Source organism: Engraulis encrasicolus, chromosome 2 (assembly GCF_034702125.1).
Source record: "Engraulis encrasicolus isolate BLACKSEA-1 chromosome 2, IST_EnEncr_1.0, whole genome shotgun sequence".
Lineage (NCBI taxonomy): Eukaryota > Metazoa > Chordata > Actinopteri > Clupeiformes > Engraulidae > Engraulis > Engraulis encrasicolus.
Genome location: NC_085858.1, coordinates 59,652,296 through 59,677,088, shown reverse-complemented (window position 1 = coordinate 59,677,088; position 24,793 = coordinate 59,652,296). Strand labels below are relative to the sequence as shown.

Here is a 24,793-nt window from a genome sequence, read left to right as displayed (position 1 = left end):
TTCCAGAAGTTGGATCCTGCAGTGACGGCACATAATACAAATATCCATAATGTATCAACTCCTTATTTTTTTTTTTATTATAGTTCTTTATCTCAGCCAAACATAAATGCCTATCTCAGGTTTACCTCTGGTGCCTTCCGAATCCACTATGGCGTTGCCCTGGCCATCAGTGAGGACCATGTCCTATGGGTCACCAAGCGCCTCCAACACTTTGGCCAGGATGGACGGCACAGTCGTCTCAAACTCAGAAAAACGCACTGTAAGCGTTTTCTTGGATTCCAGCTTCCCCTCCACTACCTCACCGATGTAAATATTCCTACACACACAGTACAATCACAATCCAAAGAGTTAAAGGACACTTGGACATTTGTGAATAAATCATAAACACAAGTAAAATTCAATAACACAATAATGTTATAGCCTACCTCTGAAATGCCTTTGTCCGGGCAACAGCACTGGCCACAGGTCGCTGGAACGAAAATCTCGCTCCACCTTCCACTGCAGCTGTTGCGGGTGGTGGTGGTGCTGCTGCTGCTGCTGCCGACGCATCTCCATGTACCTCGTAGTGGCCCCGGTCCACCAGGTCCACAGAGATGAAGTGGCCATCGGGTTCGGGGAAGATGGCTACATTATGGTCATCGGTTAAGTACACCGTGTTCTTCAGCACCTGTGTGATAGTTGGTAACTCACATTCAGGAAAACAATTTTTGTATTGCAATTTTTTTACCCACCGAATGGCAAAATGCATTGGAAATCTGCAACTTCTGACCTTCAAAAAAGTATGTTCAAAAAAAGTGTGAATCATTTTTTTTGCTATTGATTGGACTATTTGCTAACAACGTTTTATTCATAATAGCAGATATAACCAATGGATCTGTGACATTTAAAATAACATAATGAAATTACACAGGACTGTGATATAGGTTACTTACTTGAAATATGACACTGATCTTGTCCGTGGTGAGGTCTTCTGGTCTGACAGTCACCCTCTTGGAGCCCAAAAACAGGACGTATGTATCCATCTGCATTGTAATAGTAGTTAAGATTTGGCCACATTAGACAACAGCTTGAGAGATACAACAGAATCATGAAGATGCTTTGACAGTGTTGGAAGTTGTCAGCTATATACAAATACAGTATAGTGGGGTCGTAGGCATATGCATTTTTTCTCAGTCATTTCAAATTTGTGTTAAAGTTTGGTTTTCACTCCCAAGTTGAAGGTTAGGGTCTATAGAACAATTTGGGTTCGAGTGTCAAACACACAGATAACAAAATGGCCTGCGGGGGGCGCTCTAAAATATGTAAACTGCTATAACTTTTTATTAGTTTAACCAAATTTAACATATGAGGTATGCATGGATTCAGCATTAAGAGGAGGAGCTGGGGAGCTAAGTATTTGGTTACCAGATTAAAGACACACTATGTCATAAACACACTTTTAGTTCATGGACAGCAAAATTCAGGGGGTTTTTTTAGATAAAGGGTGGAAATGCCCTCCAAGTTGTAATGAAACATAATTTATTGTTACAAGTTATTGTAAATTAAGCCTGGTATATCATTCAACTTGATTTGTTCAGAATATCCCTTAAGCACAAAGATAACTAGGATACCTATACGCAAATATGGCTGCATGAAGCCTATGTGATATTTAGGACCCAACTTGCAACTTTGAGTTTATGAATTTAGGATCACGAGTATCAACTTTTTCGATGAAGCCATATTCCATTCACACATCACAACAAAACTTTATATCTGGAAGAAAATAAATCAATAATAACAATAATAATAATAATAATAATACTAATAAGACTGCATTTCCGGAGAGACAATGCTATTGGTATGCTTGCGGATTATGCACACACACACACAGAGCTGTTGTATACACACAGAAGCACGAGGGAAAGAGATAGAGGTGTGTGTGTGTGTGTGTGTGTGTGTGTGTGTGTGTGTGTGTGTGTGTGTGTGTGTGTGTGTGTGTGTGTGTGTGTGTGTGTGTGTGTGTGTGTATGTGTATGTGTGTGTGTGTGTGTGTGTGTGTGTGTGTCTCTGTGAGAGAGATGTGCGTGTGTGTGTGTGTGTGTGTGTGTGTGTGTGTGTGTGTGTGTGTGTGTTTGTGTGCGCGTGCGTGCGTGCGTGCGTGCGTGTGCGTGCATGTATGGAGATGCTTCAGGTGCCTTTCAGCAATGGGTGGGCAGGGAGAGGTAAGGGTGGGATTCGAACCTGCAACCCTCTGACAGACGAACACACCCTACCTAGTAGGCCACTGCCACTTACTGACAGCAGAGGTCTAAAGTTCTACAAGGCTGCATGTGTGTGTGTGTGTGTGTGTATGACTGAAGATTCTAAAGGTGACAGTTTGGCAGTCAATAGCTGAGTAATATGTGCAGCCTTATTTTTACGCTGTCTTATCTCCAAAAGCTTTGCAAGTTGTCAGATGATATTGACACACAAATGGCACAAACCTGCTCTTCATGTCAAAGCTGAGATCACTTTTCTTGGTCAAATGGTTCAGTCAAAAAATGGACATATTCAGGCCTATGCGCTGAGCTGTTCACACATTTTTTTGTAAGTGAATGGGGTCACATCATAGGGATTTTAAAAACATTTTTAAGAGTTGGCTTATGATCTTCACACAGTTTGTATTCAGAGCCAATACCTCTCTGGCAATGGCTTTACCTAGTTGATACAAAAACCCCAGGACAGGTCACCTCTCACTCTAACTGCCACAGTTTGTGACATTATCATCTTGACCATTCTACCATTAATTTCAATGAGGGGGGAAACAGAGAGAAAACTGAGGAAAAACAAGTCTGGTGAACGAATGAAAGGGGGTAGGCCAGCGAAAAATACTCCACCCTGAGACCTTTTCGAGCCGTTCGTTATGGCACTCGAACCGTGTCTCTATCTCGAACGCTGCAACGATTCAAAGCCGCCGTACTAATGAATGGCGATTCCCATATGCCGAGGTGAATGGAAAAATGTAGAATAATAATAAACTGTTGATGAACAATTAATATGCTTTCCCGCAAGCATACTAAATAAACTGTTGGAGAACAATTAGTATGCTTGCTGGGGGCAAGCGGATTCCTTTGGCAAGCATACTAAATAATACTATAGGACTATTTCATACATGGTAGACACAGTCATCGGCTCTGGGAACTGTCCATTTATTACCAGCGTAGTTGACAGGAATGAAAACCGTTCTTATTATCTGCATTTGCCAGAAATGCCTGCCAATCTGGTAACAAATGAACAGCTCCCAGATTTGGACTACACTACCAAAGCAATGCAGTTGCCAAAGATGTTTTCCAACTAGAGGTGAAGTGCAGCTGTACTAGTTCTTGTACAAATAGACCTGCCAGATCTCGGTGCAAGTGCATGAAGGCAGAGTTAAAGTGCACACGTCTGTGCAAGTGCACATACAATTTCTAAGACTGACCACTGACTGCTTTTAAATCTGTTCTCTGTCATAGTTATTGTAGAGTGGAGTATTGGAATAAATGTTAGCCCTATGGTCTTCTGTTTACTTTTAGAATGCAAGAAAAAATTATGTTCCCCGTAGTATTTATCATCATCATCATCATCATTACTATTATTATTGTTATTATTATTATTGATTTACTTTCTTCCAGATATAAAGTGTTTAAGTTGTGAATAAAATGATGGCTTGATTGAAAAAAAGCTGGTACTCATGATCCTAAATTCATAAACTCAAAGTTGCAAGTTGGGTCCTAAATATCACATAGGCTTTATGCAGCTATATTTGTTTATATGTATCCTAAGTATCTGTGTGCTTCGGGGATATTCTGAACAAATCAAGTGAAGTCATAACCCAGGCTTTATTTACAATAAATTGTAACATTAAATTATGTTTCATTGCAACTTGGAGGGCGTTTCTACCCTTTATCTTAAAAAAGCCCGGATTTAGCTGTCCATTGGCTAAAAGTGTGTTTATTACATAGTGTGTCTTTAATCTGGTAACCAACTATTTAGCCCACTGGTTTCTCCTCTTCATGCTGAATCCATACATACCTCATATGCTAAATTTGGTTTAACTAATCAAAAGTTATAGCAGTTTATATATTTTAGAGCGCCCCCCGCAGGCCATTTTGTTATCTGTGTGTTTGACACTCGAACTCAAATTGTTCTATAGACCCTAAACTTCAACTTGGAAGTGAAAACCAAACTTTAACATCAATTTGAAATGACTGAGCCTATTACGACCCCACTAGTAGATGGCGCCAGAGACTGCAGGGACTTTATCATGGATCTGCGTATGCCGTGAAGTTATTGTGTCATGACGTATCATTGCGTGCTTCACGACCTTACGTAGCTGCTATTTAAAGCCGGGCTTCAACAATAACTTGCGCATAGATCAATTCATCATGAGCCACGATGACACCACTGTATCGAAGATCATCTTGCAGACAGACACATCGACACCCACAGCCAGCGGTAAGTTTTGCTGAGCACTTCCTAACTTCATAAAGAATTCCGCAAGAAAAACTTGCAACAACTTCAGTTTGTCGTTTAAACAAACGTCGCATCGACTCGATGCTTCTGCGCTACAGCAGGTTATGCTAGGCTATGCGATGCATCTGACACCGAGATCTGTCTTGTTTTAGCTCAACGACTATAGCTTGAAGGGAGAGTGGACAAGAACAATGCACGTTGCTCAAAAACGCTGTGGTAAGTGAGCGCTTATGTATGCACTTATTCCAATGTTATTGGTTTCTGATGTTTTGTAAGGATGCCACAGGACAAGTCATAAGCAGCGTGGAGCAAGTGGTGCTTGGAACCCGGTGACAACACATCGGTAAATCACGACAAAGGGAATTATTAATAATTACAACAACAATAACTCCAAATATGACTCACCTTTGGAGCAGTCACCCTTCCCTGACTATACGACGTTATCTAGCTATCTAGATTATTTAAAAAACACTATAAAAATGTATACTATACAAAATACGACCGCTATAAAAAATATATGAAAAATATTAAAAGTAGAAAAATATTAAAAATGGAAAAATATGCTTAAAATGCTCTGAAATGCTATACACTCACCTCCAAAAGAGTTGTCGCCTACCCATCTGTTTGGAATAACAGCTAATAACCTGACTTTCAATTAATCACTTGGCTTCAGAAGTCACTCATATGAAAGCTACAACCCTCTCGAATGAAAATGAATTTACAAAAATAAATTTCATGCACCAAAGAAAGATTGACCCTTTAATGAACACAGACAGGGCAGATTTTCACAAGACAAAAATGTTGTCGCCTATCGAACATAATGTGAAAATGAGCAGATAAGTCACTTCAAAACACTTCAAATATGCATATCGGGTGTCATACTTAATCAATGATTCACTCACACCTCTCCAGAAAATCAACTTTGGCCTTAGGTGTATGTTTAGGGTCATTGTAATAATGGAAAGCAACACAATGAAAATCAATGGAGTTCAATGAGAGATGGTGACATATTTGCTATTCGTAGAGAAATATATTTTTAACTTCATGATGTAATCAATGATAAAAGCCCTCACACACCAGCAGCATGCATGCAGCTCCACATAAGAGCTGTATCCCTCCCATGTTTGACTTTAAGCACCATGTATTTTTTCCCAAATTCTTCACCTTTAACACCAAAGAAGTCTCTCCCACTGTCCTGTCTCAAAAAAGCCAGCCAAGAGTATGTCAGGCCTAATTCTGACAAAAATGAAGGCTAATGGGACTCTGAAGTCAAGATCCCAAGATCAACCATTTTAGAACTGATAGCATCAAAACTATATGGTGTTGTAGATGAAGAATATGAAAAAAGAGAAATGGTGCATAAAGTGAAACATGGTACAGATACAGCGCTCATGCATGCTGCATGTGTTTGAGGGCTTTTATCATTGATTACATCATGAAGTTAAACATGTATTGCTCTACAAATAGTGAATATGTCACTATCTCTCATTGAACTCCATTGATTTTCATTGTGTTGCTTTCCATGATTACAATGACCCTAAGCATACACCTAAGGCCAAAGTTGATTTTCTGGAGAGGTGAGAGTGATTCAGTCATTAGGTATGACACCCAATCTGCGTATTTGAAGTGACTTATCTGCTCATTTTCACATTATGTTCGATAGGCGACAAAACTTTTGTCTTGTGAAAATCTGCCCTGTCTGTGTTCAATAAAGGGTCAATCTTTCTTTGGTGCATGAAATTTATTTTTGTACATACATTTTCATTCGGGAGGCTTGTAGCTTTCATATGAGTGACTTCTGAAGCCAAGTGATTAATTGAAAGTCAGGTTATTAGCTGTTATTCCAAACAGATGGATAGGCGACAACTCTTTTGGAGGCGAGTGTATTTTGCGCGCTAACTATGTCTCTCTCCAACTGAAATCACCCTCAAAGTAAAATGACGCTAAATTTCTGCTTTTATACCCAGTATTGTGCACGAGCTGACATTCTGCGTTGACGTGATTGAACGTTCTCAGGGGCTGTGCTGCGTTGATGGTCTTTTTTCATTTAACACGAAGGGGCTCTAACAACTATTCAAAAAGGGTTGAGAATCCACACCGTTCCTCTAGCATATATGTTAAAGGATAATAGTCACTTTCGTCTGTTAATTGCTGTATAAATGGCTGTGTCTAATGTTGTTGTGTTGTGTTTTGTTCTTTGTGTGTTAAACAGGAGACCCAAGCAACCAATGTGCATATGCAGAGGTGGCAGATGAGGTAATGCAAGTGTTGTAGTTATGGAGTATGCTTTCTACGTCTTTGAACTGACAGTGAAAGAAAAAATGTAATGTGTCTCACTCACCTTTTGTCTGTTAAAAGGCCCATTTTCTTGTCTGATATTGTTTCAGATTTCGGCATAGACAAAACGTATCGCTTCCGAGGTCGTTTGGCTTCCCTTGGGGTAGATAGTGCTGGTCGTGTCAACGTGACTGGCTGTGTCGTGGTGATTGGAGGTAGTGTTTGTCCATCATGAGAAACCTTCAAGCTGTGATGATCATTGAATGTAACAGGACAGCTTCCAGAACTTGCTAATTGTTGACTGATGTAGAACTCTTCACATGTATTTTCAACACGAGAGTGGGAAACCTTCAATCAATGACTTTTCTACTCTCTCTCCCTTTACATATATCTCAAATATCTGCAGGCTCATGATGTGTGGTAGCGGGGCGAGTTGCTGTCCTACAATGCCTTGGAGATGACCACAGAGAAGTTGGTTTAGTAAGTGTAAATGCATAATCTTAACTACATAAAAAGTTAACGCTGGTGAGATTTGAGTTTCATTGGTAGAAAAAGCCAATTTACTAGCCACTTTGATTCATTAGGGATTGTGTTTGGGTAGTAAGATTAACATCTATTAGCCATTTTGGCTGGTGATAAAAAAAAAGTTAATTTAGAGCCCTGGTCATAGCAATGTTGTTATGATGTTTAGTTGCAATTTTTTTTCAGCGAATAGTTAATAGGCCTGTCGGCAACCCTGTAAGCACACCATTCGGAAGGTCTCAAAAAGTAAGTAGCCTTAGTGCAGATGGGGTGCGGCAGGCCTATTCACTATTTGCTGAAAATACTCAACTACATCATAACTATATTGCAACGTAATACATATGTGACGGAGGTCATCTTGCACCTGTTCACTCCCCTCGGGGATCGAACGTGCGACCTTGTCAACTACAACGGTTCGGCAATGGGAGACACAGTACGATACCGCTGGGCCAAGAGACTAGTCTCTCGGCCCAACGGCACAAGACTGTATGAAGCTATCGGAGGGAGGTTTACCAACGTTCCACGCCAACTCTGTGCTAGTTAGCCTCCGTTACACTCTTCCCCTTAAACCTCACTCCCATCCCGGGTCAGCGGCACCACTGTGACGGAGGTCATCTTGCACCTGTTCACCCCCCTCGGGGATCGAACGTGCGACCTCGTCAACTACAACGGTTCGGCAATGGGAGACACAGTACGATACCGCTGGGCCAAGAGACTAGTCTCTCGGCCCAACGGCACGAGACTATATGAGGCTATCGGAGGGAGGTTTACCAACGTTCCACGCCAACTCTGTGCTAGTTAGCCTCCGTTACACATATGAAATGTGTATACTCATACCTGTTTTTCTGTCTCCTTCCTCAGCAATGTGAGGTTCCTGATTTGGAATCTGGTTCGGAAGACTCTTACTTTGTTCTCCGACCGGACAGTGTCCCTCAAGTTCGATTTGGATAGGCCACAGTTTCCCAAGACTTCATCCTTCTACCTCAACATTATTGTCTGCTGTCTTTGACATCACTCGTACTTTAGATTCTCTACACTGACCACCACAAGAATTAAGATTTGATAAATTTAACACTGAAATGTAATCTTAACTTTAAGTTGAATGTTATGATGGCTGCCTGGCAGATGCCTCCTGTATGAACATTATTTGTTAATGTGTCTTGTGGTACCCCCAAACTGTCTGTAATTGTTTGGTGCCCATGGACACTGTGGCACTAGCCCTTATGCCACCTTATTAGGTGAGCCATCTTTATTATCACAGAGGACCCTCTCACCCCCTCCATCAACTCCCACCACACCACAGAATCAATCTTCTACCACCAACTACAAGAACTCCTCAGCAGAAAGAATCTCAACAGACAATAAAGTTTTAATGTTTAATCTGTTATTTTATCTTATTGCTTTATTTTGTTTATATTGCTCAAGTGATGAGTGGTGTTGGGAGTTATGCAGTGCATAAGTATTTAATAAGGTAGGTGTAAGCACTGTGTTTAGTTCTTGGGGGGTGTTGTAGGGCCAAGACATTGTTTGCCTGTCACCAGAGACAATATTAACCTTTCTGTCACCAACATTGTAATGGCTATGTCTTAATCTGTAACTAATGCTTTATGTGATGTCATAGCAGTGTAATGTAGCTGAGTAATTTCAGCAAATAGTGAATAGGCCCATATGTGACCATCATCTTTAATGTGCATAGGCTATAGAGTGTGCATGGCTTGTCTTGGGCACAGGTAAAGAAAGGGAATGTTGGGGGGGGCGGGGGGGAGAATAACAGACTGATACAACATTAGGGGGGCTGTCATACAATTCTAGTAACTTTAAGGATGTTAATGGTGTTCAGTGTGGTGGGTCAGAAAGAAGCTATTCATGAGCCTGCTAATTTGTAACCATGCTGCTCCTGGGTGGGAGGTGAAAGAATCATGACTTATGAGCTTCAAGCCTAAATTGCCAGATCCATATTTCAGTGAGAGTAGGGCATAATAAATATGATTGTGTGAAGTGCAATGCCTGACATTTTTAAACATGGTAGCCTAATATTGTAGTGCATTAATATGCGCTGGTTCTCATGCAGACCCTTGTTTTTTCGCTCAACTTTGAGTAATGTCCATCTGCGAAAACCAGGTTACCATTAGAGTAACTTGCCCAACAGTGGTGATATTGCCAACAACTGTGACCATATTTTGAAATGGCACACATAGGTTACATTGGAGGTCGCTGATCACTGATTTTTTAAAGATCATTAATATATATCAAATGCTCAGAAACACCAAGATGCCTCGTATGCAGTAGGCAGAGTGTGTCGTGTGCTGAGGTGGCTCGCGATTGGTTTCCCTGACAACCAACGCCGCCAGGATTTTGTTAATCGGAATTTCGAATGTTTCATTTTCCATTTTCCGTTTGGAGGTGCAGAATGGAAAAAACGAGAAAACGAACCGTAATCCGATTTCTGGTTTTGGTTTTGAAAAGGGAAAAACGAAAAATCAAATGCTGTTTTCATTTTTTCAATTCTGTTGTAAAACGAAAAAACGAATGAACGAATGATACACGGTCCGTGTATATTTTCGTTCATTCATTATTCTATTTTGGATATCACACGAGAAAGGAATAAGGACTCGTTTATGATGATTTACGCTTGAATATCACTTATGAAATGGAACCAAGCGCCATATTTTGATATTTTGTAGGTACTGAAAATGAAGCGCTGAATCTTAGAAAATAGGCTAGAGAAAAGCAATAAAGAAAAACGTCCTTCTGAATTGCGTCTTTTGTTTATTCAGAATTCGGGTGACCTGAGAGTAAATCCTGGAAGGCTGGTTTAGCTTTCATTACATGGTTTCTTTGGAGGCAAACGGACTTTGCAGGCATTGTTGATGCAATATTCAGAATGTTGCTACACTTCAAAGATGTGGTCGATCTGTGATGACTGTGCGAGGAATTTGTGTCATGAGATGGTTGCGTAGGCTATATCAAGCAAGCGCCACAAGCATGTGCATACGCGCCATAGGGCGTCCTAGAGGGGGATAGAAGAATGATTTACGGTCTAATTTTTACTTAAACTTATCAACCAATTTAACTTTCGCAACGACATTTCATGTGCTTAGGCCTGGTCTTAAGACTTGATTGTATTTGGCAACAGAAGTGCAGCTGTGCGACCGGGACAGATATCGATGGGAAGGGGTAGACCAACTGTCATTGAGAACATCGACAGTTCTTACGATCAGCATCAGTTTCCCAGTTCATCTCCAGCCTTTAGGTGTATCTACCCGGACATATTGCTTTCCAACAATATCACTAATGTTCCAAATACACCAAAGTGAAATGTGTATTCAACATGTGTAAAACTTGGTATGGAGAACACGCGCTTCAGCTCATTACACTTGCCAGAATACGCAACAGTTTGCGCGAGAACACTGCTTTGGACTGTTTGCTCCCTAATGCATATTACTACATGGGAAAGGGTATAATAGGTTATTGATTCCAGAGACTTTAGCCTTTATTTAGGCTATAAAGTTGAGTCCATAACATAAAGGGAATTTTATCTCTATTTTATAAGGCGGACGCACGCTCCAATACAGGCCTAACCATCACGCGTGCTGCGCATAGGCCTAGCCTGCACATCGCAAAAATGTTTTTCATCATTCTATTATTTTTCTGTTGTGTCTCTGGCTCCAGCTACTGTTCTGTGTGTCGTTTGGTAGTTAGACCTTTTCTGATGCGACAAACTTTCCTTCCGGGTAAACAGAGGGGGAGGGGTCAGTCAAATGAAATTCAATAAATGAATAGCCAAATATCACAAATTGAAAAACGATCAAAAATGTTGTCATTTTTTATGATGCTATTATGGTATGAAGTAACACATGCAGAAAACAAAATACAGCCATTTCTGCTTGTATTGCTTTAATCAAAACAAGAAGTTGCACCCTTTTTTGAATTTCATATTTCATTCCAAAATAGAATAATGAATGAACGAAAAAGTACACGGACCATACACGGATTCTTCTGACTGGGTTGATGGAGTTTTTCCAAGATTTCTTTTAGCTTTGTTTTCTCAATAGTACTTTGTTTCATCTCTGCCCCAAAAGGCAAGCCCGCTTCCAGCATTTTCTGTGAAAATGCATTTCTAGTTTATTTATCGTTCTTGAGCAGGGCAGAAAATAGAAAATGGATCTCCTCCTAGGCCTTTCGAGATAGAGACACCGTTCAAACACTAAAACGACCGGCTCGGCTTGGAGATCGCGTATAGTTATAGGCTTCTCCGTGTCTCTTGTCGTTTTCCCGTTTTTGGCGATTTTATGAAAGCCTGGGTCCCCATTGAAAACCATGGTGGAACCTTCATGAACCAAAGTTCCGCCACTCTAGAGATTAGAGTGTAGGAGGCTTTTTCGGTCATAAAACATCAACACTTTCACCTAGAAGTTTAGTTGACGCGTTGTTAGCGAGCTCTATGGGATGTCTCCAAATTGTCCAAGTTTCATCTCCCAACTCCCAATACTTTTTAAATGGCAGGTTTGTAAAAAAAAACAGGCCTGGCTCTATGGAGAATCCCAGTCTTTCGAAAAGTGCATTTTTCAAGAGATCAGCGCATGTCCCACACGGAGGTCCATTTGTGCCTGAACCCTTTAACCTATAAACTTCATTCAAAGACTGTTAGAGAGATCACAAGCATGACTCCGATCTGTGAAAAGGACACGTGCCAACTCCTTTTAACAACGATGTTGTAAAGACAAAAAACTCATTCTCATTTTCTCCCCTGTCTAGAGCTCAATACTAACTGTCTTTCAGTCAATCACAACAGGTGCAGCCAATGAAGTGTTCCATTTCAACTGTCACTGTCTCAAGATTCTATTCTTAATGAGAAGGTGCGAGGAACCATTCTAGAAGTCTATTGTTCAGCTCTGCATTGCAATGTAATATAGTCTTGCTGGACTGTGCATGACAGCTAGCTGCTTGGCTTAATGGTAATGCATGCTGCTGGGATAGAGATATGGAGGTTGAGGGTTCGAAGCCCACCCGAAGCCGTGTTGATTTTCAAAATTATATCATATGCAGTGTTCCTTGGCCAACTTAAAATGCCATGTATGTCATTTATTATCAATGGCAAATGTGCTGGATTAGAGATATGGAGGTTGAGAGTTCGAATCCCACTTGAAGCGATGCTGATTTTCAAAATTATATCACATGCAGTGTTCCTTAGCCAAGTTAAAATACCATGTATGTCATTTAGTATGAATGGCAAATGTGCTGAATTACAGATATGGAGGTTGGGGGTTCGAACCCCAGTCAAAGCCATGTTGATTTTCAAAATTATATCATATGCAGTGTTCCTTGGCCAACTTAAAGTGTTTATGAAACGAAAACAAACGGTCATTCCCATTAAAGCCTTGTTTTTTTCTGATAGCATCGATGAGACTTTGAACCCAATCATCCTGGAGGAACTTGTGAAAATGGCAACTCAAAGTGTGAATTCTGTGAAATTTGGAGTGACTAATGAGCTGGGCTGTGACATCATAGAGGGGAGTCCCTGGTTTGCTAGTATGGCGATCTGAGAAAACAACACACATTTGATGGACCCACATCTTATAAAGGAACCAAAATTCTGATACAAACATCAGCGTGTCGAAAAACCACACATCCAACCTAATGAGAAAAAAAAACAGCAGCACAAATCTATTTCAGAGGCACTGATACATCTGCAGAAAGTGACATGTCTGACAGGCGAAGTGACGATTGTTGACATAGCCTGACAATTCGTTTTGTTTATGGTTACGGTTGCTAAGGGCGCTTTGCCATGACCCACAGATGACATGGCGTGTGTATTTGTTGACAAATGGGGGGCATTTTGATTCAATTGCGCGATATAGTGTGATTGAAATGCATGTAGGCTACATGCAAAAATATCATCAACTAGAGAAAAAACTGAGGTATTAGGCTGTTGGAAAAACGCCCTATATAGCCTGAGTCCTCAGCATATTTTTAGCGTTTATCATTATTATTATTTTTTGTGCTCAAAGTCACAGGTGTCGCGTGTCCCTCAGCCGGACTCTGAGGACGAGGTGTGTCCAAACGTCAGCCACACGTGCACCACAATACTAAAAACAAGCAATCAACGCTTCAAAGTAGGCCTACGCTATGTGCATCTCTGTTTATTCGCTAGCCCAATCTGTGAGTTGGCTGTCCTCGACTGAGAGCACCACGCTGATGTGCGGATATCCTCCCAAAACCAATTTATTGACCAGTTGAATGGCAATTAATAAAAAGTGCATATTCCGAGAGCATTCGCATCGGTTTGGCATGTAATGTGCATTACCCTTTCCTGAAAACAACATACAAAGCAGATGGACAAGGTAAAACGAGTAGCCTAAAGCAAAGCAGTGCACTCACCTGTCTTCGTGCCCGAGCAGTTACAGGGGCAGTTTCAGTCTGCACGCCGGCGATGTCAATTGTTGGAACTGCTTGAGGCAATAGCATTCTCTTCAGTCCAACCATGCCCGCGACCTCCACATTTGTGGTGAAGCACAAGGGGTGGAAATGTGCCGAGCACAACAGTGACCAAGAGCTTGCTTCAAAACCACGCATTGGATCCACAGAGCCCTAGCTTGATTTAGCCTTCTCCTTGTCGGCCACAGTTCCATCATTCTTCACAGAAGGGAACTTGTGCAAAGATATTCCTTCTGTCAAGTAGCCATTTTTGCAGCTGGCACCGTTCGGCCCTCCAGCAACACACTGCTTGACACTGCGCTTTGTTTTGGTACTAGCCGCCATTGATCTGAACAAGGTGGAATGAGGTGAACTCACCCCTTCTATGTCACGCATATCATTTGCATAAAATTTGCATGTCACCAAAAAAACACTTTCTGGGAACATTTTAACATGACTTTTAGGACAAAATATCACCCAGACAATATCCCATTTTATTCACAAGGCTTAGAACTTTCAGAATCTGTCCTGGAAATGGTCAAATTCCTTTACTTTGTTTTCGTTTCATAAACACTTTAAAATACCATGTATGTCATTTAGCATGCATGGCAAATGTGCTGAATTACAGATATGGAGGTTGGGGGTTCGAACCCCAGTCAAAGCCATGTTGATTTTCAAAATTATATCATATGCAGTGTTCCTTAGCCAACTTCAAATATCATGTATTGTATGTCATTTAATATCAATCGCAAAGGGGCTGTATTACAGATATGGAGGTTGTGAGTTCGAATCCCGCTCGAAGCCATGTTGATTTTCAAAATTATATCATACGCAGTGTTCCTTAGCCAACTTAAAATACCATGTATGTCATTTAGTATATCCCCAAAACGCAGAGCTACAACACTTTCAAGATGGCTGAATCCAAGATGGCTGAATTGTTTGGCCCATAACTTCTGACTGGGTGGATGGAGTTTTTCCAAGATTTCTTTTAGCTTTGTTTTCTCAATAGTACTTTGTTTCATCTCTGCCCCAAAAGGCAAGCCCGCTTCCAGCATTTTCTGTGAGAATGCATTTCTAGTTATTATTATTATTATTATTATTATTATAAAGGTGATTCAAATGAACATCAGAATGGGGAATAAAGGTGATTATTATTATTATTATAAAGGTGATTCAAATGAACATCAGAATGGGGAATAAAGGTGATTATTATTATTATTATTATAATGGAGATTAAAGTGAACATCAGAATGGGGAATAAAGGTGATTATTATTATTATTATTATTATTATAAAGGTGATTCAAATGAACATCAGAATGGGGAAAAAAGGTGATTATTATTATTATTATTATTATTATTTTTATTATGGAGTTGGAACTGAACATCAGAATGGGGAATAAAGGTGATTATTATTATTATTATTATAAAGGTGATTCAAGTGAACATCAGAATGGGGAATAAAGGTAATTATTATTATTATTATTATTATTATAAAGGAGATTCAAGAGACTTCAAATGTGAAATAGTTTTTGGTGCCAGGCCGGCAGGCTGCTTAGGCTGTTTCATTAAACTGTTTTCCATCAGCTGCCAGTCAAAACATAACAGTTAGCTTTGCTATCACTGTTTCTTTTCTTTCGTTAGAAAGACGAAACCCTAACTGAAAGAGATATATGTTTTGTTTATAATTGAAAATTTAGATAGATAACAGTATGATAGGAGAACACAAAATATGCTCTGTGTGATCTGTGTGCGCTCTAGTCGAGTCTCAGATACCGACACTGTTGAAGCCAAACAAGCTCTTTGGGGAGAAGCGATCAGGTCCTGTTACCTCGTGGGGAAACTTGTATCTTACCGGTAGTTACAAATACCCCAAATACAATTTCCAATCACATTTTAATGCTGAAACAGACTTGAAAACATGAGAGGTCTGAAACAATATTACTACAATATTAATACTTGAAAACATGAGAGGTCTGAAACAATATTACTACAATATTAATACTTGAAAACATGAGAGGTCTGTTTTGAGTCCAATGGAGCTCAATGGAAACTCTCAGAGTTCAGTCTGACCACGTGTTTTTGCTGTGCTGTGATTGGTCAAAAATGGTCAAAAAGGAGCATTTCTAATAGTTAAAATGTGCAATCTAATTCTCTTCTATCTATTTTGTGTGCGTGTGTGTGGGAGCGTGCGTACGTACGTGTGTGTGTGTGTGTGTGTGTGTGTGTGTGTGTGTGTGTGTGTGTGTGTGTGTGTGTGTGTGTGTGTGTGTGTGTGTGTGTGTGTGTGTGTGTGTGTGTGTGTGTGTGTGTGCGCGTAGGTGTGTGTGTGTGTGTGTGTGTGCGTAGGTGTGTGTGTGTGCCTGTGTGTGTGCGCGTACGTGTGTGTGTGTGTGTGTGTGTGTTTGTGTGTGTGCGTGTGTGTGCGTGTGTGCGTGTGTTTGTGTGTGTGTGTGTGTGTGTGCGTGTGTGTGTGAGCGTGTGTGTGTGTGTGTGTGTGCTTGTGTGTATGAGTGTGTGTGTCTGTATTTCCGTGGTGCAGGCCATACACAGCAAAAAGCTAAATTTGCTGACTAGACTTGTGTGTGTGTTTGTGTGTGTGTGTGTGTGTGTGTGTGCGGTGTGTGTGTGTGTGTGTGTGTGTGTGCGGTGTGTGTATGTGTGTGTGTTGACACACCTCTCTTACGGCGCCCTCTACAGCCAGGCTTGATGCCACACACACACACACACACACACACACACACACACACACACCAAACTAAGCTCTCAAAGACCTCATTCATGCACCTATGAATACCAGGGCCTACTGTGTGTGTGTGTGTGTGTGTGTGTGTGTGTGTGTGTGTGTGTGTGTGTGTGTGTGTGTGTGTGTGTGTGTGTGTGTGTGTGTGTGTGTGTTGTCTTTTAGTTGTGTACTCTTTACTGTAGATATGTTTGTAGAGGCGAAAGTTACCAAACGCCATTGAGGATGGAAGTAAGTTAGTCCTCGACACGCAGTCCAATAAAGCACTCACAGAGAGAAGAAAATAAAGTTCTTGGATTTTAATTTCCTCAGTCCGGTTTTCTTTCCAGATATATAGAACAAAAGCATCAAGTTTGAACATAAAGGTTTCTGCTCTATTCTTAAGTTTTGCGGTCTAAAAACTTTTTCCTCTTACGGCCATCCCACCAAGACAATGAATGCTCACCAATTTGAAGTGCAAGTATCGCGCACCTGCGCTTCTAAGGGGTGTGTCTCGAGTCGGATGGCAGCAATCAGGGAAAAGTCTTCAGGTGCAGGGCAAAATACAACAGTCAACTAAAGGTAAGTAAATAGGTAAGTATGAAAACATAAATCAAATAAACATAAAAACTGTAAATATTTAACCAACATAAAATCATTTTTTTTCTTCACAGGATCTTCTTTCAGTTTTACCAGCTACATAACGGAAATCTACACACATCATAGATATGGCTCCGACACACTGGCCCCTAATTGTCACTACAGGACAATTACCAACTTAATTTACGAAAAGGAGCCATAAAATACAAAATAAATGCTAAACCTTCTGATGTTCCAAAATTACCAAATACATCAGTCCATACACATAGTTAGCCAAAAAATATTAGGAGCCAAGGAAATTGTAAATGAAAAAGCTGGTACATTAATCTACACACAAATATCAATGTTTACGTTTGTGGGGGGCGGGGTTGGGTTTTTTTTTTTTTTTTTTGTGCAAGACAAGTCCTTGTGGTGAAAAAATTCAAAAAAGGTAAAAATGAAAAAAGGTCGCAAAAATCCAAGTCCAATGTATATGTTGTGCAATATGTGAAAGTTCATGTATGTGCAACAGTGACTGTAAATGTGGTGCAAAATTGTGAAGTCCATGAATGCAAGTGTATGGGCTGTTGTGTGGGCACGCACAGGAATATGTGGGTTTGTCAGTAATTTGAGCGTGCAATCAGAGCTTTTTTGGGCTGATTAAGGTGCTTCTTCACCTTCAAGTAGCAAGCAGAGCTTGCCGATGGGTCTCTGCAGCACGTTGGTTTGGGTTTTCACCAACACGCTCCGCACAAGACCTTTGCGCCCGGGCAGGGTCTTGACCACCCTACCAAGGGGCCACGAATTTCTTGGTCCTGCTGGGTCCACCAGCACCACAATGTCATTGACTTTGAAGTTTCTTTGGATTTTGGTCCACTTCTGTCGTCGCTGCATTTGGGGAAGGTACTCTGAGGTCCACCTCCGCCAGAACAGATCTGCCAGGAATTGAACATGTTTCCACCGTTGCCTGCTGTAGACATCCTGTTTGCTGAAGAGACCAGGAGGTGGCAGCGGTTCATTCTTCAACTGCAGGAGGTGGTTCGGTGTCAAGGGTGTGAGATCTGTTGGGTCACTGGATGTCGTGGTGAGTGGCCTGTCGTTGAGGATGCACTCAACCTCACAGCAGGCCGTTCGCAGCATTTCGTCGTCGAGGGTTTGTTGTTTCACGATGGAGAGGAGTGTCTTCTTCACCAACCCGATGAGCCGTTCCCACACTCCTCCGAAGTGGGCTGCATGTGGTGGATTGAAGAGCCACTTGACATGGTTGGCCAGCAGGTTTTCCTGGATCTTATCTTGGGCCAGCTGATTGTACGCAGTTTCCAACTCTTTCTGTGCAGAGGTGAAGTTGGTGCCGCAGTCTGTACGGATGGTGAGTACATTGCCTCGCCTACACAGGAAACGCCGGATGGCGTTAATGCAGGAACTTGTGTCCAGACTTGCGGCTACTTCCAGGTGGATGGCTCGGCTTACCAGACAGGTGAAGAGTACACCCCAGCGCTTCACACGTGAGCGACCACTCTTGACCTCCATCGGCCCAAAGAAGTCGATGCCCACGTGAGAGAATGGTAGCAAGTTGGGGGTGACCCGGTCCTGTGGTAGTTCCGCCATCTTCTGCGTTCCAGGTCTGGCATACATTCGTCTGCAAAACACACAAGAGCGGGCAATATGCCTAGCACGAGAGTTAGCAGAAGGAAGCCAGAATTTCTGTCCAAGTTTTGACAGCATGTAATTTCTTCCTGCATGTCCAATTTTCTGATGAATGTCTCTTAGGATTAACTTGACTATGTGAGATGACTTTGGTAGAATGATTGGATTCTTGGTACTCACAGGCACTGGAGATTCACCAATCCGTCCTCCGACCTTCATGAAGTCATCTTCAATGATTGGATCCAGATCGAATACAGGACTGCTAGCTTTCACTGGCTTACTCATTTTCAATAGTTTCAGTTCTGCATCAAAGTGCTGTTGCTGTTCGTAACGAATGATTGCCTTTTCTGCTTCGTCTAAATCATCCACAGTTAAGCATTGTTGCTCACCTTCACTTGTGGATGTCTTGTCTTTGTCCTTTCGGATTCGAAGCAGAAGGATGCGTTTGAGCTTCAGCAGCCAGGCAACAGCTCTGAGGAGTTTCTTCCAGGAGGAGAAGTACTGGATCAGGGAAGAGGTAGCATTAGTTTCAAGTTTTACGCAGTTGACAGTAATGGCATGTTTTACCTCTGTGTCACAGTTGGGGATGTAGCTCAGGTCCTCTGGCAGGTCAGGCCACTCCGATTCTCCTCTTGAGAGGAAGGGAGGACCGTGGAGCCATCTGGTGGATGCCAAGAGTGGTTCGATGTGGAGTCCACGTGAGGCATCATCTGCCGGGTTGTCCTTTGAGCAGACATACCGCCACTGGTGTACTTGTGAGAGGCTGTGGATTACTGCAATGCGGTTAGCAACATATGTGCGGAATCTTGTGGTTTCATTGTGAATGTATTTCAGCACGGTGGTGCTGTCTGTCCAGAAAGTGGAATCCTGGAGGTCCATGTGTAACTCTTTCTGGAGCATTTTGTCAACTTTCACAGCGAGGGTGGCAGCAGCAAGTTCCAATCTGGGAATAGTCATCTGCTTGAGAGGTGCTACTCTTGATTTTGCCGTTATGAAGGCGAGGTGAGTGTCTCCACTGCTGTTCACAAGACTGAGGTAAGTGACTGTTCCATAGCCAGCTTCGCTGGCATCACAGAAATGATGGAGCTAAACAGTCTTCACTGGGCCGAAACCCTCAGGTTTTATGCACCTGTCCACTTCGAATCTGTCCAGCTGTTTCAGTTCTGTCATCCATCTCTGCCATGGCTTGCAGAGTTCTTTTGGAATGTTGTCATCCCATCCACAGTTTTCAATGCACATTTTTTGTAGGATTTGCTTGGCTTTGAGAATGAAGGGGGATAGGAAACCCAATGGGTCGTAGATGGAACTCACGACTGAAAGGATGGCTCGCCTTGTAAGTGCTGTGCTCTTGTCGGCAACCTTGAAGGTGAGTGTGTCTTTCTGGATGTTCCACTGGATTCCTAGGGCCCTCTCCAGAGGTGGTTGTTTTTCTCTGTCCAGGTCGAGATGTTTCACGAGTGTGGCTCTGTGACTTTCAGGAATCGTAGCAAGGACTTCACAGCTGTTGCTCACCCACTTGTTCAGGGTGAATCCTCCTTGGGCGCATGCTTCCCTGAGGTCATGTGTAAGCTGGATTGCCTCTGTTACAGAAGCCACAGATCGAAGGCAGTCGTCTACATAAAAACTGTGATTGATTGTGTCAAGGGTTGTTGCACTGAACTGCTCTGAGTTGTCAACTGCTGTTTGTTTCAGGGCGAAGTTGGCGATGCTTGGAGATGACACAGCACCGAAGAGATGTACGTTCATCCTGTATGTCTCCAATGGCTTGCTCGTATCCCCCTGTGGCCACCAGAGGAATCTGAGAAAGTCACGATGATGTTCATGAACGCGTACCTGGTAGTACATCGCCTCGATGTCGGCCATTACAGCAATCTTTTCTTCTCTGAATCTCAGAAGAACACCCAGCAGTGGGTTCGCCAGGTCTGGACCCTGGAGGAGTTCTGTGTTCAGTGATTTACCCTTGTACAATGCAGAGCAGTCAAATACAACTCTCAGTTTGCCCTTTTGCTTGTCTTCCATGAATGTGGTGTACTCACGAGCAAAAGCAGAATCTTTCTGGAGTCGTCTGGCTAGACCCACTGTGCGCTGCACTGCCATCTGCTGGTTGTCTGGCATGGTTACAGCTTCATCGCGGAAAGGCAAAGGTAAGTGATAGTGACCATTTTTGAGTTTGACTGACCTGGTTGTCACATCCATGAATTTCTTATCCTCAACAGACATCTCCGTCTCCTCTTCACTTTCTTTCTCAGGGAACTCGTGATTGTAATGACTGATGAGCATATCCTTTATGTTTTCCAGTGAGATTCGGTTGACTGTGGCTGTCCACTTGTCACGTCTTTTCACAGCAGAGCAGGAGTTGAGCGGGCCGTGGACCACCCATCCAAGAATAGTGCGTAGCGCAAAGGGACCTCCATGTTGGCTGTTTAGGACTTCCCATGGTTCCAGTGCCTTAGGTACGTCCATGCCGATCAGCAGCTCAATGTCAGCGTCAATGCTGTCCAAGGTTATGCTACTGAGGTATGGCCATCTTTCCAGGTCATTTGTTGTGACCAAGTGGTCTTTGGTCACAGGGATTTTGGGTTGAGTATAGATTGTGGGAAGCTCAAGGAACACACTGCCCTCTATGTTGCCTACCTCGAGTCCAGTGAGCTCGTAGCATCTCACTGTTTGTTCCTGTCCCATTGTTCTCAGAGCCACCTCAGTCCTGCATCCGCTGATGTTGAGCTGGTGCATGAGCTTGTCGGAGCAGAAGGTTGCTGAGCTGCCCGGGTCAAGGAATGCATAGGTTCTGATGCTGTTGGAGTTTTTGTTTGACCTTACAATGACTGGTACTATGGCTAAAGCACACTGACTGGCCCCTGTAGCGTGACTGGCTGAAATGAGTGCACTGTTAACAGGAGCGTGGGTTTTAACTGTTTCATCATTGTTAATGTGTAGTAATGTGTGGTGTTTACGTGTGCACAACTCACATATGGCTATATTCAGGCAGTTTCGGCTGATATGCCCTCTCTTTAGGCACCCAAAGCAGTAGCCGTTCGTCTTCAGATGCTCCACTTTTTCCTTGTGTGTCTGGGATTTGAAATTCTCACAGTCTGTGATGGCATGACTATCTGAGCAGCAACTGCATGACAGTGATGCTGGAACAACTGTGTTGGTTTGCTGTGTCCTAGCTGGTCGTGGTGCTGTCTGAGTGCTAGAGGGTGTGACCGAGGTTACAAAACTGCTTCCACTTTTTTGAGGCTTTATGCTGGGCTTGGATCTAGAGACTGGCTTGCTGGCCGGAGTGTCTCTGATGTCTCCGAACACTGGGTGCAGTAGGATGTTGGATTGACATTCTATGAACTCCACGAGGTGCTTGAATTTAATCCGTGAGTCATCTTGTTGGGATTTCTCATATACTTTGCTGCGCCAGCGTTCACGGAGCTTGTAGGGTAATTTGGATATGAGGTGTTTGAGGTTTGATGCTACATTCAATTCATCCAAATGGTTCAGATTGTGCATAGCATTAAGGCATTCTCTCAAGTACAATGCATAGTCAAGGAGAGCCTTTCCGTCATCAACTTTAATTGTTGCCCAATTAAAAGCCTTGTCCATATATGCATTTGCAATTTTAATTTCATTCCCAAAATGGGTTTTCAAAAGCCTTTTTGCCTCTGTGTAGCCTTGGCGGGCATCCATATGCATGCAGCTTCTAACTATGTTTTTAGCTGGGCCATCGGTGAATTGCTCTAGAAAGTATAATCTGTCTTTGTAGTCATCAGTGTTTTTCTCTATTGAATGCTCAAATGCCAGTATGAATGGTTGGAATGACAGGGGGCTACCACTAAAAGTGGGCACATCTCGTTTTGGTAGGAGTGAAAGATTTTGTTGTCTCACCATTATTTCTGCTAGATCTCTTTGCCTGTTGGGCTGCACTGAATTGGCTGGAGTGGGGTTGGTTTCGCCAAGTTGAGGCTGCACTGTGTCGGTGGTTGGAGTGGCGTTGATTTCGCCAAGTTGAGGCTGCACTGTGTCGGTGGTTGGAGTGGCGTTGATTTGGCCCTGTTGTTGCTGCTGGTGTAGTATCCCTGGAGCTGCTTTGGAGATGCCGCACAGCTCGCTGGAGTGGCGTTTTAGGAACAACGGTCACGGGCGCGAAGTCAAGGGCAGAGAGCTCAGGCAGACTTTGTTCAGCTGGTTGTTCTTTACTAGATGCCAAGTACTCATTCATGGCGTCACCTAGCTCTTCAGCATCCCGCAGTGCTTTGAGTTTGGCATTTGCCTCATCCAGCTGAGCTTGTAGTTCCAATCTCTCACGCTTTGATTTTAATGCCATTTCCTCCATGTCCCGTTTTAATTTAAGAGATCTTTCCTCCATCTCACGCTGTATTTTGAGTTCTGCCTCTTCCATTTGCAGCGCCTGCAGCGCTGGTAGTGTTTTACTGCGCGCATCTAAAGCGGCCTTCTCGGCCAATGCCAATTTCGCTGCAGATGAAACTCTTGAAGTTCTGGACGCGTTGGAAATGCTGTCGCGTGGCTGCACTGTCGACTGCAATTTATTTTGTTCCTGTTTCCAAACATCAACTTCTTTAAAGAAATCATCAATTTCCTGCATTTTGTTATTAAACCATTCTGTGTCACTTTCCACTTCTTCGTCTAACAATAATGACTGTACGTCGTCGTGCGAGGATTTGAATGATTCAATGCTTAACAACAGTGCCTTCGATTTTCCTTCAACTTCTCCCACTTCTACATTTTTTTTAATCATAGTTCGAATTTCATTAATCTGTTTTGTGCAGACACTCAATTTGCCGCGGCGAGAGAGAACCTGGGCTTTTAATGTCTTGGCCGGGTCTTGAGCGGTCTCGCTTTCCTTGATGTCCGACATTATGACTTAATTCTTAACTTGCTCTGTCCACAATTAGTATGTAAGTTCCTTTAGTCCACAATCACTTCAATTTCTCAACTTTCAAGTCCTTAAGGTTTCAAACACTTCCACGTTTTCTTCACTCACCCTGCGTTCAAACTTGCTTTCTTACTTTTACGCTTCCATTAGGTCCGTTTAGCGCATCCAGTTGTAAGCATACACGTGTCCAAAGCAGGGAAAGTAATCCAAGGTAGCTTGAAGAAGTCCTTCTTACCGTCAGGTTTGGAAGTTTTTAGACTTTGTAGAGGCGAAAGTTACCAAACGCCATTGAGGATGGAAGTAAGTTAGTCCTCGACACGCAGTCCAAGTAAAGCACTCACAGAGAGAAGAAAATAAAGTTCTTGGATTTTAATTTCCTCAGTCCGGTTTTCTTTCCAGATATATAGAACAAAAGCATCAAGTTTGAACATAAAGGTTTCTGCTCTATTCTTAAGTTCTGCGGTCTAAAAACTTTTTCCTCTTACGCCCATCCCACCAAGACAATGAATGCTCACCAATTTGAAGTGCAAGCATCGCGCACCTGCGCGTCTAAGGGGTGTGTCTCGAGTCGGATGGCAGCAATCAGGGAAAAGCCTTCAGGTGCAGGGCAAAATACAACAGTCAACTAAAGGTAAGTAAATAGGTAAGTATGAAAACATAACTCAAATAAACATAAAAACTGTAAATATTTAACCAACATAAAATCATTTTTTTTCTTCACAGGATCTTCTTTCAGTTTTACCAGCTACATAACGGAAATCTACACACATCATAGATATGGCTCCGACAATGATATATTAGCTCTTTCCACCCAAGGCCACAGCACATTAACACACACACATTAATACATATACACACATTCAAAACACACACTCATGCACGCACACGTACACACACACAGACAGACAGGCAGACAGACACACACACACACAGACACACACACACACACACACACACACACACACACACACACACACACACACACACACACACACACACACACACAGTTGGGCCTAACAATATTGGCATGCGGTCAGTGTTCTTATTCGTCGTATTCGTCTTCAGTGTTATTGTGTTCGTCTTCCACTGACATCTGTGATTAATATTTGATTATGTGATGAAGTATTGTATAGTATAGCATAGTATTGTATAGTATTGTATAGTATTGTATAGTATTGTTTAGTATTGTACGATCTAAATGAACGTTGTTAATCACCAGCCAATCCCACCCTCACTATCGAGTCAGAGCGGCCACTGAGTCGGTCATTTCTAC

General features: G+C 42.4%; 1 long non-coding RNA gene across 1 annotated transcript; it reads right to left on the bottom strand.

The window, feature by feature from the left end:
* Positions 1–533: 533 nt before the first annotated feature.
* Positions 534–4,936, bottom strand: LOC134443201 (uncharacterized). The gene is made up of 3 exons (XR_010033605.1): positions 4,879–4,936; positions 933–1,022; positions 534–667 (listed from the first exon to the last, which is right to left on the bottom strand). It is a non-coding gene; the product is annotated as an uncharacterized LOC134443201 (long non-coding RNA).
* Positions 4,937–24,793: the final 19,857 nt, after the last annotated feature.